Raw genomic sequence first — 19424 nt, 5'->3', positions numbered from 1 at the left:
TATTGACTTTCTATATAAATGAATTGGAATAGATTATAAATATGACCATGAGTATTTTAACATTGGAGTGGAATGTGACACTAAAGGGATGTCTAATTTTCCCTTTCTAACATTGAGAAGGAGATAACTAAAAGGAAAATACACTGTAATACTTACAAATAAAAAAATTTAGAAAAGACAATAGCGCTATATTATTATGAAAGACAACTAACTAACTAAGAATCTAACCAGGAAGCTGAAAACCTTATACCTTAATATTTAGTACATTAATGCAATTAATTATTTATACAAGTTACAGAATTACTAAGAGATTTGACAGTGAAGCCATCCAGAGATTAGAAACAACTTGAAGTGATGCCAAACTTTAAGCCAGTGAAACACAGAGTTAGTAGTAGTTTTGTCAGATATCAGGGGTGTGAGTCACCCAGTGGTAGTTTGGACCATGGAAGTCAGCTATGGTAGAATCTGGAGCCATAAAGAAGCTGTAGCTGGACAGAGAGAGACAGACACTAGCTTTCTCTTTCTTTCCCCTAATATTCTTCTGTTAGATTCTTCCAATAACCAAACCCAGAACAAAGTCAGATGATCTGTGATCCTCAGAAACATAGTCTACAAAGTCCATCCCTCTTGCAATGCATAGAAAAGGAGACTGTTTAGGGATATGCCTGAAGGAAAACAGATCTAAGCTTGGCATAACTTCACAACTAAAATATGACTAATGAAACACTTACACATGGGATTAACATACACCTCCTACTTGATTAAACAAGGAAGACCCTTTGGGGTTCAGGAATAGGAACCTGACTAGGAATGGCCTGGAGCTGTAGCATTTTTTGGAAATAAGTCTAGTTCAGGATAAGTTATTTAAGAATATACGAGTGCATTTGACAATATTAATGTGTTCACACCCAATTAAATTGTATTTTCATCCTTTCACAATGTCCTCCTTTCTTGCCACATTTCATTATGTCTGTCGTAAGGATGTATTCCATGGCACTTGCAAGTGCTTTAGCCCAAGAGATGTCATGAATAAATTTCACAAGATGCCTGGAGGCCAGAGCCATCTCCCCTTGGTTTCTAAGCATAGAAATCAGGTGACACAAGTGATGGAAAGACTGAATTCATTCAAAAGACCAAAGTGTACCTGGAGGGACTGATAGGAATTAGTGTGTTTATAAGCACACAGCCTCCTCTTGAGAGATGTTCTCAACAATTTCCTTGTAGGCCTCCGGTCTCCCAGGATAAGAAATGTAAGAGGACCTGCTGTAGTTATAGTCAACATTCTGCTAAGTCTCAGAATGGACAGGAAGACAATGCATCTGCAAAGGTAGGAAAGCCAGGTTACAGGCAGGAGTATTGTAGATGAGGTGGGATAGATGGAGACTCTATGTCAAATGTTCGGTAATGAAGGCTCAGCCCTTGTATTTCCCTGAAAGATTGTTCAACATATTGATTTTACAGACGTAAGTGTAGAAGGATACCAACTAAATGTTCAAGCCAAGATTTACATATTGTTGATGACTATTACAGTGTGAGCAAAACCCAGGATCAAGTACCAGCCTGCAAAGGTTAAAATCTTGTTTTTCTTAGTATATCTAGTATTACCCTATTACACTATTTCAATACTTCCTATTGCCTTAGCTCATCATAGACTGGAATTTGAACCAAAATTATTCATTAATTTCAAATTTAGTTTTGTTAGGATACCTTTCCAGATTCTCTCTTCACATATTCAAAGGTACCCTTCCTTCACAAAGATAACCTGATATTTGTGAGCTCTGAGTTGCATAAAAAAGTTTGTAAGAAACAAAAATTAATGTCAATTTATTGTGAATTTGAGAAATATATTATTCTCCTTTTGGAAGATTCTGATTAGCCATTATAAAAAGTACCCAAACCTCTTAAGCTGAATACTCATGTTTTCAAGACTTAGTGGGGAAGTGGATATAGCTCAGGTGATTGGGTTTCCACCTACCACATGGGAGGTTGCTGGTTTGGATCCTGGTGCTTCCTAAAGAAGACAGCGAGCTGGCATGATGGACAGATGCAGCAGGCTGACACAACAAAAGACACAAGAAGTAAAACAATAATGAGAGACACAACAACACAGAGAGTAGAGGTTCTCAGTGCCTCCTAAAGAAGACAGCAAGCTGACGTGATGGGCATGTACAGTGAGCTGATGCAATGAGAGATGAGGGGAGGAAAACATAATGAGAGATACAACAAAGCCGGAAGCAGAGATGACTCAAATGATTAAGCACCTTCCTCCCAAATCAGAGGTCGCATAATCGGCTCTTGGTGCTTCATAATGAAATAAGGAAGATGAACAGACACAGCAAGTGAAAACCAACAAAGTGATAGAGAGAAATAAATAAATAAAATAAATCTTTAAAAAAATAATAAGATTAAACCCCGCCCCCCCCCAAAAGATTTAATGACTTAACTTGACTCTACTTTGTAAAAATGGTGATTTCTTGCCATTTAATTTAGTTGACTTTAGGAAGATAAAGACTCTGCCTTTATTAATTCCACATGTTACATTCTAATATAGCATCAGCTTTATTCACAACTTTCTTCATTCTGTTCAGTCAGTCATTTAACTCAATGTCTCCTTGACATCATATCTATAAGCTCTATCATTGTGAAAAGGTAAGAGAGGTTAAATATATATGTTGCTAATCGTATCCATGATGATTTGTTTTTGTTTTTGTTTTTACTTCTCAGATAGTTGAAAACTATATCTCCATCAGAAACAAAATATCTACTTCCTCTGTAACATTTCTAAAATGCATCTAAATGCCTATATTCTGCTGAGGAGCACACTAGGGGGAAAAAAGCAAGAATGTTACTTAAAAATGCAAAAATTTACAATTTCAGGATACTTATTAATTAACTTTTTTTATCTGAAAAAGTGCCATTCATCTGTTTGATACACTGAAAGAGGATACTAAAGAGAAAAATCCATCAATAGCTGATGGTATGTTATTGGGATATGAGCTTTTATTCTAACCCATAATAATGATGAAGCTTTGGGATTTACATATTTACAATTTTGGGGTTTTTTAATTAGGACAGAATTATGGAATATCTGTTATTTGCATGATGATAGCTTCCAACTTGACCAGTTTTCAACCTGCCACCTTCCTGTTATTTGGCATTCCAGGGTTGGAGGCTTCCCACATCTGGATAGCCATCCCTTTCAGCCTTGTCTACCTGCTGTTGCTGATGGGAAATGCTGGCCTTTTATTAATAATCAAGACAGACCCCAAAGTACATGAACCTATGTACCTTTTTTTATGCATGCTCTCTTTGGCTGATTTGATGCTCACTTCTACACTTCTCAAGAACTCAGCCTCTTCTGGTTCAATGACGAAGAGATCGACTTTAAAGCATGTCTCACTCAAATGTACTGCATTCATTCTCTGTCTACTACGGAATCTGGATTTATCTTGGTCATGACTTATGACTACTGTGTGGCTACCTACCACCCTCTAAGATATTCCATTATCTGGACACCCACTGATTTTAGGTCTGGGTTTGACCATTGTCTTCAGAGGTACTATCCTCCTCAGCCCACACCCCTTCTTACTGAGATGGCTTTCCTACTGCAGAACTAATGTTATCTCTTATACCTACTGTGAATTCATGGCCCTGATAAGGTTGGCTTGTGCTGAGACCAAGATCTGTAAAGCCTGCAGGCTAATTGTGGCCTCCTTGACAGGGGGTCTGGATTTGATATTGATTATCTGCTCCTATGTCCTTATCCTTCTCACTGTCTTCAATCTCCCATCCAAGGCTGCCCACCTTAAGACTCTAAGTACCTGTGTCTCCCATGGGTGGGTCATCTTGGTGTTTTATACACCAGCCTTTTTCTCCTTTCTCACTCCCAGGTTTGGCCACCACATTGTTCCACATATCCACATTTTTGTGGCCAATATATATCTTCTTATTCCACCCATGATGAATCCCCTTATTTATGGTGTTAAAACCAAGAGGATCAGGGAGGGATTCTTTAAATTCTTATCAATCAAATGTGTTTAAGTTTGGTGGAATTTGTGTTTCCTCAGGTCATCAACAAAGATAAAGGGTTTTGTTAAAGGAGGAGAAATTGAAAATAAATCAGCATTACTTTAGAGTGGGAAACTTTTCAGTTAAACTTCAGATTCAAATAATCTAGTAAAGCACAGCACACTGACTCCTATAAGCAACCGCAAGTGCAGAAGATACAAAAGAATTAGAAAAAAATTAGAGAAAAATTTAGATATTAGCATTCATCATTCTCAACCTAGTATTTGGTATTGACTTTGGAACTTACTAAACTAAAACTGAATTTATATTGAGAGCTTAACCATAACCATAATTGTTTTTTGTTGCCTCTGCAGATGATGATTCCCAAAAGCATAAGTTTGCGAGCGGAGGTATTAATCCCAATATACATTTTTTCACTAAAGACTCACTCTCTAAAAACGCAACATTTGTTCTCAAGTTATTATCAGCTAATCATCAGTGAAATGAGAGTAGAGACTAATATTTGTAGTCAGAAATACCGGAAAAATATAAATAAAATGATACACATGTGTGGGAAACTAATTTATAAGTATTACAACAGATTTAAAATTAAAATTAAATTCTCTCCTACTCTACCACATGGCATTCTCCAAAGGTAAGCATCAGCAATGAATTCTCAAAACCTGGGTTTTACAACTAACTTGAATTTCTATCATTTCTTTTATAAATTTTCAGAGAATGTACTATGTTTTTGATAATACAGATTAGATGACATTTCTTTCTCAGTTGAGCAATATATTTTTAATATAATGATATATTTTGAGTTTTTCATATTGGTTTATGAAGATCTATCTCATTTCTTAGGATGTCTGTATTATGAAGAATATATTGTATTTTATTTAAGAATTAATCTGTTAAATTAAATGTAAATCGTTTTCAAATTTTCTTACCAACAATGCCACAGAAACATTTTATTACATGTGTTTGGTCTCTACATTTCTGGAATTTAGATTAAATTCCTAGAAAAGGCATTGGTGAGGCAAGAGGTAGGGGTTATTTAAATACGGAAATATTTTGCAAAACTGCTTCCAAATTATTACAGCAATTATATTCCCACAAAAGTCAAATGTAAGACCTGCCTGCCAACAATATACATTACTATACTTATTAATTGTTGGCAACCTGATATATAAAATAATAGCAATTATTTTCTATCCTTACATTTTCCTATTTTCTAATCATGTAAGTCATTTTCTTATTAAATTTTTGTGATTTCTATGTATTAAGGAAGTGATCCTATGGTCTACTGAAAGTCTATTTTTTCCTTTTATCACGAAATTTAAACTTACATGTATTATATATTTTTTAAAGTTGTAAAGTTTCACTTTTATACAATCATTTTTCACATATGAGAACCTTAAATTCCAATTATATTATAGACTGAAATACCTATGAAACACTTTCAAATGCTGAGTAGAGATATCAATCACATCCCCCCAAAATAGTGAAAAAAAAAAACATTAAAAACATCACATCAAAATGTAAGTGAAAATAACTCTGGAAGTTATTTGACAAACTTGGTTAACTTAAATTTACTTTTCCAAGGCCCACCAAAATAGGGTTTCCATATATGGGAAAACCTTTTATTAGATCATCATGTCATGCAGATAATAGGTAGGCTACCTACCCCCAGCTCAGGGTTTAGAAATGAAATGTGCCTTTGCACTGAGTAAAGGATGGAAAAAAATAACTCCCTCAGAAATTATAATCACAAACCCAACTCATCGTGAATTCTAGCATAAATTTATGTGTGGATGCCTGGCAACTTCAATGCTTCAAAATCAACTATCAAAAATGTTAGTTCATCAACAAATTCAGTGAAGGAATGTAACTGCTCAAATTCTTCACCCATTGACAAACTTAATCAACAGCCTTGTCTAACCGAACTTACATGGATGTGCACTGATGGGAGGAGTCAATTTTTGAAAACAATGAAAAAGGACAGAATAGAAGAGGAACATGAAGATGAAAGCCACGCTTGCTCAGAGAAGGATGATGACTCATTTGATTTGCAAAACAGCAGTAGTACTAATCAAGAGAGGGATATAAATGGAAACTTTGATGAAAATGACATTCCACAATGTTTGGGTGATTTTTCAACAGATCAGTCCATCTCCAACCTTTCACAAACTGATGTTCTTTCAAGTCCAACTGAGGCAGAACACAAGTTGTTAAAGGAGAAAGGCTGGCAGGAAAACAGTGAAAATGCAATATGTGCTCCATTAGCTGAGGATTAAATGAGAGAATTTCAAGTTATTAGTGAACAGTTACAGAAGAATGGTCTGAATAAGAATGGTATTTTGAAAAATGGCCTGATCTGTGACTTCAAGTTTGGACCCTACAAAACAACACTTTCAGACCCACTATTATGAATGATGAAACAGAGGCAAGTAGCAGTGTCACATCAGATGATGATGATGTGTGAAGGATTTCCTAAAAGCATTAGAAATTTTAGTGTGACACATCTCTCATCTCTCTTAAGTTTGGGGGTGAATTGTAAAAATGAAGAACTATAATTTATGTAGTAAAATGCCCCATTAGAAGATAATTTTAAGGGGAGGCTTCAATATGAAAAAAACCTCGAGTATTGTTTTGGGCTGTATTGAACATTATTTCTTTGTAAATGAATGTTGTCGAAATGAGGACTTAGGTTAATCCAGCATTGACTTTCTTCATTACTGCAGCATTCTTCTGACTAGCAATGTGACAATGTAACAAATGAGATTTTCTTATTTAATAATGAAAAATTGTGTATTGTTTTGCAAAACTTCATCTTAAAATGGCCATGTCTTAAGAAAAAAGGCAGTCTACACTGTTTTGCTTGCAGATTTATATTTTTTTCATACAATGGAAATCCTTAAATCCACTTTGTGCACCCTCCTTCCCCCCCACAAAGGAATATGTAGGATGTTGGATAAAACTGTAGCACAGTGTGCTAAAATATTAATTTCCTGTTCTCTGCTGTCATACTAGTCACTCATTAAAACATAAATTGCTCTTTTGCCATTTGTACAATAGTAATGTTACAGGAAGGACTTGCCACACTTTCTTACAAATTTAAGTGTTTTATTTGGGGATGTTGTCAGACCAGAATTTTCAGAGTTGATGGAAAGATATTTGTGGGAAAACTTATTTTGATAAATTGCACCTGGAGACGAACTAATCACATTGCCTGGATCCATTTAAAACATGGAAACAAGCTGGATGTTCAGAATCTTGTCTTTCTTCATAACGTTCAAGGTATTGGCCTTTAAAACCAACATACTTTACTCATTAAAACAGAAACTACTTTCTTCATTAAAGATTGTGATTACTGAGTTTTGAAAAAGAAAGCTCTGGAAAACAACCTTCTCATTATTAATGGCTTCACAAGCATATTTAATGAACATCCACTCTATTTTGATTTGCACATTGCTTTCAGCATCATTTGACTTACTGCTAACTAGACAAGTTATTTCTTGGATCTGTGTATTTGTATTTTTATTTTTCAAGCTTTTTTCCCCCCATTTGCTTTTAACTTCCCCCTTCCCATCCCCATGTTTAAATATATATATATATATATATATATATATATATATATATATATATACATATATATATATATATATATGTATTCTGCTTGTGAATTACAGAATATAATCTAAGAGCAAAAATGTTTTAGGTTTTTAAGTCAGGTTGTTCTAATCATAAAGGTTTGTGTGTGTATGTGTTTTCTCAGAATACTTCAATGTTTTCACTGTTTCCAGTTACCAGCTTCCACTAGGAATCAGATTTTTTTTTGTTCCCACTGAGACTGGCAGTGGAGAGAAAATTAAAACAACAGTGCGCTCACACCCACAAATTTTTGAGGACAAATTAGTGTTAGAAGAAAATATTAAATTTTTATTGCTAGACAATTTTTTAAAATACGCTTTTTATTATATGTCACAATTCAGTCTAATCATTTAGAGTTAAAGGTAGAAGTAGCCATAAGCGAACCTAAAGCACTCATTGATTAAGCTATGTCAGTAATACTGATTTGAATGGCTTTGGAACTCTTAGATTGCACTTTTGGCTAATAGATTAATGGAATCTATTACATGTAAAATGTTTTCAAAAGCAAATGAAAAGGGATTTGAGAAATGTTGTTTTTTCTCACAGGTTTACATTTAAACTTTTGTAAATTGCTTTTAGAAAGATTATTTTCTGTCATATTCCTCATATTCATATGATTCTTTCTGCTTTAGCTTCCATTTACCAACATTTAACTAACGTTTATTGTCATTCATGCATTGTAAAGTGGGATGTGTTTAGCAGTTTGAGAACTCTTAGAACTAAGCAAACATAATTTAAAATTGCTGTCTAAATTATGGGCAGCTAGTACGTAAAGTTTGGACCATATTGTTTGAAAGGCTGCTCATAGTGCAGAAATCTGTGTGGAACTGCCGAACTCAGAATAGGTCCCTGGGCTTGAAGATCTAAAATAAATTTTGGCTGTTTCACACTCAGTATCTCTGCAGCTAGTTTTTTGCTTATTTTTTTAAAACCACTTCATTGAGGTATACATTGACTTACAGTATACCATGCATTTAAAATTCATATTTGAATTATATAATTTGGTAAATTTTGACTTACATATACACCCATGAAACCACAATCACAATCAAGGTAGTGAATGTCATCAATCACCTCCAAAGTTTCCTGGTGTCCATTTGTAATCCCTCCCTCTCATTACTTCCCCTTTTGTAGAAATTGTGTGTGTGTGTGTATAAAATGTAACTAATGAACAAAATTCTCAAAGTAATGAATTTAAAATAATACTGAAAAATTGTCTTATTTGTTTGATTTTAAGATAAGTGTTAGAATAATCTTAATTTCTGTAAATATATTTCTATTCTAGTTGATATAAATATAGAAGTGTTAACTTAAAAAATAAAAACAAAAGTTGGCAGACATGTACTAGTGCAAATAGCTCTCAGTATAGAATTTTATACCCAGAGAAAATAAAACCCAGGAGTAGATCGAACTAAAAATATTTTCATAAGAATATAAAACACCTAATTCATTCTGTCATAATCAGACCTTTCTTAAATGAAATTCTAAAGAATTTAACACAGAGAGAAATGTACTAATCCCAGATGGAAAATCTGAAATGCAGGAAAAAATAATGAACAAATAAAGCAATAATGTGGAGATTTAAACATATACATATAATTTAATATAAATTAAAGCATACCACAGAGACCTTAAATAAGTAAATAAATATGTTGACTTAATAGAGAGAAGATTAAATATCAACATAAGAATGGACTAAGGAATAAATATAAAGCACCCCTCTAGACTTATAATGCTCATTCTTTAATAGAACGCATGGAATATTTATAAAAATTTCTCATACACTATCTAGGCCTCAAGGGAAATCTAAACAAATTTGTAGGGATTCAAATTATGAAGAGTTTATTCATGACCAAACCATAATTAACCTAGATATCATCAATAAAAAGATATCATTGTATTTGTAAATTGAGAATATCCTTTTATATAAGTCATGTATCAAAGAAGAAATCATAGTGAGGATCAAATTATTTGAACTAAAGTTTATTAAATTGTATATAGATTCTGTGAAACAAAACAAATATAATTTGTGTTAGCAATAGGGTTAGCCTAAAATATATATATATATTAGAAAAGATGAGACTAAAAGTTAGTAACTTTTTTCTTGAATCATGCATTTATGGAGAAAGTAAATTAAAACAAAGAAAGTGTAAGTAGTTATTTTTAAAAGTAAGAGTAGAAACTAATGTTATAGGAAATAGCCAATTATACCTTGTAAGAAAAACAAAAGCTAGATTTTTAAATAATAGTAATAACATGTATATTAATAATAATAACAGCAGTAATTCTAAATCCATTGCAATATACCTTGAACCAACCAAAGGTGGATTTCTGGTGGATTCCAGAATCAAACGTGATATGCAAACATACCAAACTCTTATGAGTTATTGCCAGAAAATATCTTCATGACATCACTTTAGGAAATAGAAATATTTGTAAACAGGATTTAAAACAAACACCAAAAAATTAAAGGGAAGTTTGATACACTCACCTTTTTTAAAACAAAGGACTATCTGTCTGTCTTACAAAATCATTAGGAACATAAAAAAGACGATCCACAGCCTGGGAAAATATATTCGTGGTGCATATAGCTGACAAAGGACTACACTTAAGAACTCCTGAAAATCAGCCAAGACAAAAAAAAAAAATGGTTATAAGGGTGTCTGTCATAAGGATGAGATCTGGGATGGTCCTTATAGAATAGATACAATGTCCGAATAATTGTGCCCCCTGTAAATGTTTACCTAAGGGCACTCACTCCAGGTACAAATGATGAGCCCTGTTGTGGTTATTGGTCAAATACCCCTCGCCCCCACCACCACCACTCCAATCATTGCTTAATGCGCTCATGGAAAAAAGATGGAGGTTGTGTGTTGGCTCAACAACACTGACCTTCACTCACCAAGTCTGATCTACATAATGCTACTGCAGAAACTAACAGCAGAAACCAAACCCGAACACTTTATAGTACGCCTTTACAAAGTGAACTAGCCAGCCATGTGATGGCAAGTAAATAGAGTTTAATCACTTTTATTGTAAAAGGAGATATGTTTTATTCTGTCTAGAATAGGATGCACTGGATATGGATTCGGTTTTTCTTCTCAGAATGATTCTACCAAAATCTCCATTGTCAGATTACATAAACCCTCATTCACAATTAGGCAATATTGCTTCTGACTAGAAGGAACTTTCAACAGCGAATGAAACGATGGAATAGTTTCTTGCCTGAGGAATTCCTTTATCTTATCACACACCTTATAACCCTTAAACAGTCACCTCGATAGAAACATAGAAAGGAGTATTGAAGATTTAGTTACAGTGCCAATTGGGTTCTGAAATTATACAATAAATTATTCGTAGTAAAAATAAATACAGCTCCTAATCCTCATGATAATGCTACTATATATAAAATATGGGTTCTAACACCTAAGTGTAAAATGATCAGCTATATAATCACACTTTATGATAGCTGGTGATTGTTACTTTGTTAACTGAACTAAGTTCTCTTTTATGGGGGATGTAACCCCATTTGTACTAACAAAGGAGGAAAATTAAGGGGCAATTTTTAATTTGAAAGCCATGTTCTTAGGTGGTCTTCATCAGTGCTATTTAGAAATAAGAGAAGAGCATTTACATATTTTAAGATAAAAGAACAGCTTATTACTTTACTTCCAATTACCTTGAGATTCTTTTTTTTAATCTTTTCTAAATTCATTTTTATTGAGGTATATCATTCGCACATGAACATACATAAACAGTAAGTGTTTAGTAAAAGTTGTGAACTTACAAAATAAACATGCATAACATCATATAGGGGTCCCACGCATCAGCCTACCTCCAATACCTTGCATTATTGTGAAACAAACTTTGTTACAAACTATTCAAGATAAGGGGAAAAATATGTTACTAACTATATTCCACATCTTACATTTGGTGTATTCTTTCCCCAATACACCCTATTATTTTTAAAATATATTTCTATTACAGAAGTTGTGAATTTCTTACAAAACAATCTTGCACATGTGTAGAATTCCCATTTTAAAAAAAACCTTCACCAATACACCACACCATGGTGGAATATTTGTTACAGATTTTAGATAATATTATCCAGCTATTACCATCAACCAAGGTCCACAGTGTATACTTAGCACACTTTTTCCATACATCGCTATTATTAACAGAGTACATCTTTCTCATTGATGAAAGAATATTACAGTATTGCTATTAACCACAGTACAAAAGTCACACCAATTGTATTTTTTCCATGCTTCTTCTCATTCCCACCACTCTGCAATAACTTACTGATATTCTACTATAAAAATATTGTGATGAATAATAGAAGAAATTTTAGCATCAAGGTGGAGAAAGTGGCCACCGTAGTTGCTGAGGGCAGGGAGAGGGAAAAAGAGATGTGATGTGGGGGTATTTTTGGGATTTTGAGTTGTCCTAAATGATATTGCAGGGTCAGATGCTGGACTTTATATATCCTGCCATAACCCATTGAATGTACTGGGGGAGAATGCGAACTACAGGGTAAACTATTATCTATGTAGTGCAGCAGTGCCCCAAAATGTGTTCACCGAGTACGATGAGTATGCCACAATGATGGCAGAGTTTGTTAGTGTGGGAGGAGTAGGGTGGGGGGGTGCAGGGTATACAAGAGCCTCTTATATTTTTTAATGTAACATTTTTTATGTGATGTATGTATCTTCAAAAAAATACAACTTACATAAAGGATGTGGAGGAGTGTGGGGAGTGGGTTATATGGGAATCTCTTATCTTTTTTGTATTTTTATGTTTTTTAATGTAACTTTTCTTGTGATCAATTAACTTTAATTTTTAAAAAAACATCATGTCTCAGAGGGGAACTATCAGTACATCTTTCCTTCTTAAGATGCTGAATTCTCTCTATGCTGTTTAAACCTGTCTGATTCTAACTCTTGAGTTTGGGAAACATTCAGGAGAATTTGCTGGTATTATCATCATCATCCATTAAAATTTCATATTTAATATTGGCAATGTCACTCTGAGGTTGATGCTATGATCGAGGATTACAGTGACTAAGATGAGAGTAGGAAATGGGTTTTTCTCCTCCATCTTGCACCTTATTCACTGCATTGTGTTAATTAGTGGGGCCTCAGAGATGGTGTCATAGGCATAGGGGGGTACTTTTTCACACCAAAATGCTTGATCCCCTTTGCCCACACCAGAAAGAAATGCCATTTTGCTCAAGAAAATTCAGATTTCTTTATTCTCCCTGTCTACAGGCTAAAATTTAAGGAAAAGAAGAAATTAACAGATATGTTAGGACAGACTGGAACTTGTACGTGCTATTAGTACTTCTTTTCTTCTAATAGGAATTTCATGCTTTAGTGGTCTAACTTATCTGTTTTCTTCTTTACCTTTCCTTACACATTAAAAAAAACAGGTGGTTAATTCATAGAGAAAAGTGGCAAAAGTCACTATGAAAGTAAAAACCTTTGGTTTGGAAAAAGAAGTAGTATAGAAAAGAAGCAACTTCAATTGATTTTTTCTTTAATTTGTGATACTCTGCATCCCAATAATGAGTGAACATTTCTTTTAAACATATCTGTTCTCCCTTAAGAACTATGTACCTGATTATGAGCAAGTTACTTAATAGTCTGAAAGTTCAGTTTCCTCATGTATGAAACAGAAATGTCTCAAAGATTCTGTAAGAGTATTGTATGACAAATGATTTCTTCAGTAAATGGTGTCAGAGATTAAACACGTGAGGGGTGATCCAATCTCTGTTTGTGATACACTCATATGTTCATTCATTGTTGTCCTGATATCCTTTAGTTCTCTCACTGTATTTTAAAGTGGCATTTTGTTGATATGGCAATTACCCAGTTACTGCAACTCTTAAATCACTTTGTAGAACCTTAAGGGAGAAGAATTTCCCAGTTTTACTAGTTGTTCAAAGGTTCTGTTTGGGAAAGTCACCATAGAATATCTTTCGCCAACCTCTTGGTCTATCATACTTCTTTTAAAGAAAAATGGCATTGGATAAGCTGATATACATTATCCAATATGTGGTAAAATATTAATACTAACTTGTATTTCACATAATTTTGTTGTAGATACTGGACTGTTGATATCTTATTGAAAATGTTCAAAGCCACATTGACCCATAAAATTTTTAAAAATTTAACAAGGAAATTTTAAAAGACCTTGGACTGTGCAGTCTCATATTTTTCCAGTGTAATCAGTATGCACTTATTCCCCAAAAGTACAATGAAATGGTTATAATCATTACCCTAATTCCCGTAGATTATTTAATTGTTGATCTATATAGATGGAGCTCTAGTGACCATAAAATTCTCCAATGTTGTGATGTGCAATCTCAGTGAGAATGCTCTTGAGGAATAGTGAGTGAAACCGCCATCCATGATTATTTACAATCATTCTCATGAGACATTCGTTTTGCAGAAACCTCCTGACAGTTTTTGGCACCAGGACAAGTAGTGGGAGGGAACTAGTCTGCCTTATTAGCATTCAGAGAGATGAGAGCTACCCAAGCAAAAAATTTTGGCCAGATGAAGAGGTAGGAAGACTATGTGAGACAATGGCATTGCCACTGAGAGTTAGGAAGGAGAGGAATTGAATTTTCTTAGCAACCCGGGCATCGTGGTTATCAAACAAATTGTCTCCAATCATGGGGAAGATACATGATCAGGGAGGTTTTCTGTTGTGCTAGTCTTGAACAATTTAGTATCTACGTTGTAGGGCAGTCTACAGAGTCCCCACAATAGATTGTGTTGGCTGAAACAAAGGCAGCACTTGGTGAATTCAAAATGGAAGCTCTTTATCAACACTAATGGAAATATTTTATATGATAAGCATTTTTCAGCGCTTCCTTGTATGTACTGGGTACTTTTGAAGATTTAAATACATTTAAGACTAAGAAAAATAATGAAGGAAATTATTTAGACTCTGGAATATTGTACATCTGGCCACTCCTTTAGATGACTTATTTTAGAGAGATATCTGATTGGTTGGTATGTGCTTTGTAAACTGATTGCAATATAGTGAGACTAAAACTAATTGTCTTTCTTTACAAATCTGACCATATTCTCATAAATGAAATTTTGCTACATATGAAGAACTTGTTTAAAATAGAATATTAATGTATCTTTTATAATGGCTTTACATGTAAATGTACAATTTTTGAACAAAGAAAGCAAAATAGGGGAATATATGATTTTGTGACAGAACCAGAGGAATAATTTTTCTGGCTCTCATTCAATTAATGAAAATATAAACAAAATAAGCAGAAACTATATTATCAACACCATTGTTTATATATGGAAGATATGGAGCAATAAATCTCAATTTAGGCACAGTTTTTTATCTCTCTGAAGGTAGAGAATACCGTGTCTTTCCTTTTTTGATTTTTGATTCTGTAGAAACTATTACTGGCCAATTCTGTGCCTTCTTCTCATCCATATCTTAATCTTCAGCCAAGTTTCTTACCACCAAAATGCCATTAGACTATCACCAAACAGTCTAGGTGCAAAAGAAGAGTATAATTATGATTTAATTTACCTATTGAAAATGCCTTTGCCAATACTCAAAATAGAGCTGGTTCAGTGACTAAAAATGCGAGCACAAAACAGAACTAATTTCCACCCAACAACTTTCTTCCTCCTTGGAATCCCAGGGCTGGAAGAGGTGCATATCTGGATATCCACACCCTTCTGTCTTGTCTACCTTCCTGCTCTGATAGGGAATTGTGCTCTTATTTTCATCATCAAGACAGACTCCAGTCTGCATCAACCCATGTATCTCTTCCTCAGCCTGCTAACTCTGAATGATCTGATGCTTAGCACTACAAACCTTTCCAAAATCCTCAGCCTCTTCTGGTTCAATGACAGAGAAATCAACTTTAAACTTTGCCTCATTCAGATATTCTTCATCCATTCTCTGTCCACCATGGAGTCATAATTCCTGTTGGCCATGGCCTTTGACCGTTATGTGGCCATCAGCAACCCTCTGTGGCACTCTACCATCTTGACACATGGAGTGATCATGGCTTTGAGTTTGGCCATTGCCCTTCGTGGAGTTATTCTGCTGACTCCTCATCCTTTTTTACTGTCAGGCTTCCCTACTGCAAAACAAATGTTATTGCTGACACGTATTGCGAATGTATGGCCTTGATCAAACTGGCTTGTGCCAATACCAGAATTCACAGATTGTATGGCTTAATTCTGGCTTTCCTTACTGGTGGACTTGACTTCATGTTGATCATTTGCTCTTATGTTTTCATGCTTCATGCTGTATTTCTTCTCCCATCAAAGACTGCTAGAGCTAAGACTTTGAGCACTTGTGGTTCCCATGTTTGGGTCATTTTAGTGTTCTATATACCTGCCTTTTTCTCCTTTATTACACACAGGTTTGGACATAGCATTGCTCCTCACGTCCATATCTTTACAGCCAATACCTATATTCTTATCCCTCCCATGTTGAACCCCATCATCTATGGTGTCAAAACCAAAAATATCTGGGAAAGGTTTCTTAAATCTTCAAAAAATAAACATATTTTAGTCAGCAATTAAAATTATACAGCCCCTCCAGGAAGATAGATTATTCCATGAAACCGTGCCATTGTTGAAAGACAAATAATTCAACATTAAGAAGACAGAACTTCCAGATAAGCATTGGGCTTACATTTATTCAAAAAGTTTGATAAATACATGGAATAGACTAGGTTTATCAAATAGGAAATAGGAAATATTTGTAAGAAACATTATTGTTTTTAAGTACAGGCTAATTTCTTAATTATTGTGTACTCAATAACTAAATTTTGGTTCCAGAAAATTAGCCACTCATTAAGTATTTTTTGAAAAAAGTTCATTCATTTCATCATTTATTGGTGCAGACATAGACATTTCAATAGAGATGCAACATTTGCTCTCCTCTTTCTAGCAGTTAATAATCAAGGAACTGAAATTAGGAGAATAATATGGGGTAAAGAATGTACCTAAAATCAGGATTATTGTTCCATTGTCAAGAAACTGGGGCCATAACTGAGGCTTAGCTTATATAATTGTTTTTTATTTTTAAAAGAATTGATTTTGTGTAATTAATGTAGAGATTTTATGTTAATATATGTCACTTGAAGATTTTAGTAAATCTTTTGCTTCAGGAATAATTTATCCCTTATATAGTTTTAATGTGGAGAATAATTATAAAACAAAGTAAAATAAATGGAAAAAATTGTGGGGGTTTCCTGAATATATGCACACAAATTTTCCATTCCATAAGAAAATTTTTCAAATAACCATTTAAATCTAGGGTCTTAATTTTTAAGGGAAATGTTACGTCTGTTTTCACACTGGTTTTATATGAAATAGATCATCTTACTTTCTTCACAATGATTAGGACTATAATTTTTTTTATTGTATGTTTTTATATTTCCTTAATTAGTGAAAAATTTAATATAGAAAAGATAAAAGGAAAAAGGAAAAATATTATTCTGACAAGAAACAATGGATATTTTGTTAGTCTCATTGTCATAAAATTACTTATACATCAAACTTACAGGCATACATGAATGATAAAATTTCCAATGAATGTAAAGTTCTATACTTACTGCTTTTTAAACTAGATATTTACATGGGTTTCATTTTCTTTCTTCTTTCTTTATATATTCACAAAAACCTTTCTAGAGCTAATCAGCGTGAGACACTTAGGTATCATTTTATACCTTTCATTTTACTAATATTTTATAATTGACATATACAATATTAGAGTCAAGACTGAGTAGCTAGTTTTAAAAGTTAATGAAATAGAATATATATTTAAAATGGGACAGTATACATTTAATAAAATTTTACTTGATGACAATGGATAACAATGGATATTTATATATAAACAATGGATATAATATAATATCAATATCTCATTAACCCCTTGATTGTCATAAAATATTACATGACAAGAACATATTGTAACTTAACTAAATTCTCTGTTTATAAGCATTCAATTTATGTTTTTACTTGTGCTATTACATATTGATACACTAACTACTCTTAAATATTTTCTCCCACTGTTACGGAGGAATTCTGAATTGTTGGATCACTCAGTTGAATGGTATGTGTATTTTGATGCTTTTAAAAATGGGTACTGCCAAATCACTTGAGATTATTAAATAAGAATACATCTCCACAAACAATGTAAAAGAATACACTGTATCCTAAAGAAAAATATTTGTTTCTTAAGAATTTTCCTCCATAACATGTAAACTATGATATTCAATTTTCACTTGCAATTTCCTTAAAAGTACTCCCATGTGCAAATATTTGTATGTACAGGCTATTCAGGATAATTCTTTATTAAATTGTTTGTAGATACACTTTCACAATTTTTTTCTGTTTATTTGAATTGTTTTCTGTTCAATGCATCAGTGTTATTTGACTATTGAGGTTAATATGTTTCTAGCTACCATCTCCTCTTCAAGATATCTATTATTCAAATCTGCAGTTTAGCTGATTGAAAATTAGCTAGCTAGTTACCCAAGTAGATAGAAAAATATATATATTGAAAATTATTTTATATATTCCATATTCAGCAATATAGAATATTATGTATACTAGAATATTTGCTGCATTTTATAATTTAAAAATTTTATTATATTCAATCTGGCTTTTATGTTCCATATGCATGGAGATATGATTTATTTTGTTCTAGATGAATAACCAATTCTTAGACAATATGAATTAAATAAACTAGTTCTATTCTATTGAATTTTAAAAAATTTGATGCATAAAGAACTCCCATGTACCCGAGGACATATTAAGGGCTCTTAAATTTTTTTGCATATATCAATTGGTCTATACTTAATTTCATATCTTGTATGTTTTACTATTTCATGATAAGTGAAGATTTTGCTAATCTTATTTTTAAAAATTATCTGAATACTTGTACAAAGTATGTTCTGTGAACTAGCATCATCAGCATCACTTCAGACCTTACGAGGTATGCAGAATCACAGGCCTCACCTAAGTACCACTGAATTATAGATCTGTATTGTAAAGAAGTTGAAAGATGATGTGTATGTACATTTATATTGTGAAACATGGATATACATCACTCCTAAACATTTAATCTTCCATAAAGATAGAATTAAAGAAGCAAAAATTATCCAAAAATAAGAGAGAAAAAGGGCAAAGATATGGAATATAAACAGGTGGAATAACCAGAAAACAGAATAATGTGGTAGAAATAATTCCAAATATATCAGAGTTTCTAATGGGAGTTAGTCACAGCTTCTTTTTATTGGTTGTAGGAACACTTTATATATTATCCATCTAATCTGATTGAATTATATTATTGTGAATGGATTATTTTACTCCATGGTTTTCTTTCATCCTAATACTAGTGATATTTATGAGCAGAAATTCTTACATTGCCCAAATTATATTTTTCCCTTTTATTTAATCTTTTTTGGGTGTTATTTAAGAAATCATAGCCTACTTCAAGTGAGCATATTTTCCAATCTCTTTTTACTAGAGTCTATATATTTTTAAATTAGTTTTACATTTATTATGAAATTGATTGTTTTGGAGAGAAGGTGTGATATGGGCTGGCATAAACATCATATCTAACAACCTACTACGCTTTGTTTGAAACTCCATCCTGTACATTCATTTTTATAAATCATATGTAGATTTCTTTTGATTCTATTTTTAAATTGGTCTACTTTGAAATCCCTACACTGACACATAATTTCTAAATACTGC

The 19424-nt window shown here is 33.1% G+C and overlaps 3 pseudogenes; all 3 read left to right on the top strand.

Annotated features, from left to right (window-relative positions):
• The first annotated feature begins 3102 nt into the window (after positions 1-3102).
• Positions 3103-4041, top strand: LOC101421618 (olfactory receptor 52D1-like; annotated as a pseudogene).
• Positions 4042-5822: 1781 nt separating this feature from the next.
• LOC101419428 (vasculin pseudogene) lies at positions 5823-6493 on the top strand (annotated as a pseudogene).
• A 9146-nt stretch (positions 6494-15639) lies between these two features.
• LOC101422064 (olfactory receptor 52D1-like) lies at positions 15640-16238 on the top strand (annotated as a pseudogene).
• The last annotated feature ends 3186 nt before the right edge of the window (positions 16239-19424 follow it).

Source organism: Dasypus novemcinctus, chromosome 10 (genome assembly GCF_030445035.2).
Source record: "Dasypus novemcinctus isolate mDasNov1 chromosome 10, mDasNov1.1.hap2, whole genome shotgun sequence".
NCBI classification, from domain to species: Eukaryota; Metazoa; Chordata; class Mammalia; order Cingulata; family Dasypodidae; genus Dasypus; species Dasypus novemcinctus.
Note: the sequence above shows the minus strand (reverse complement) of the source record. Positions and strands in the feature narration are given on the sequence as shown.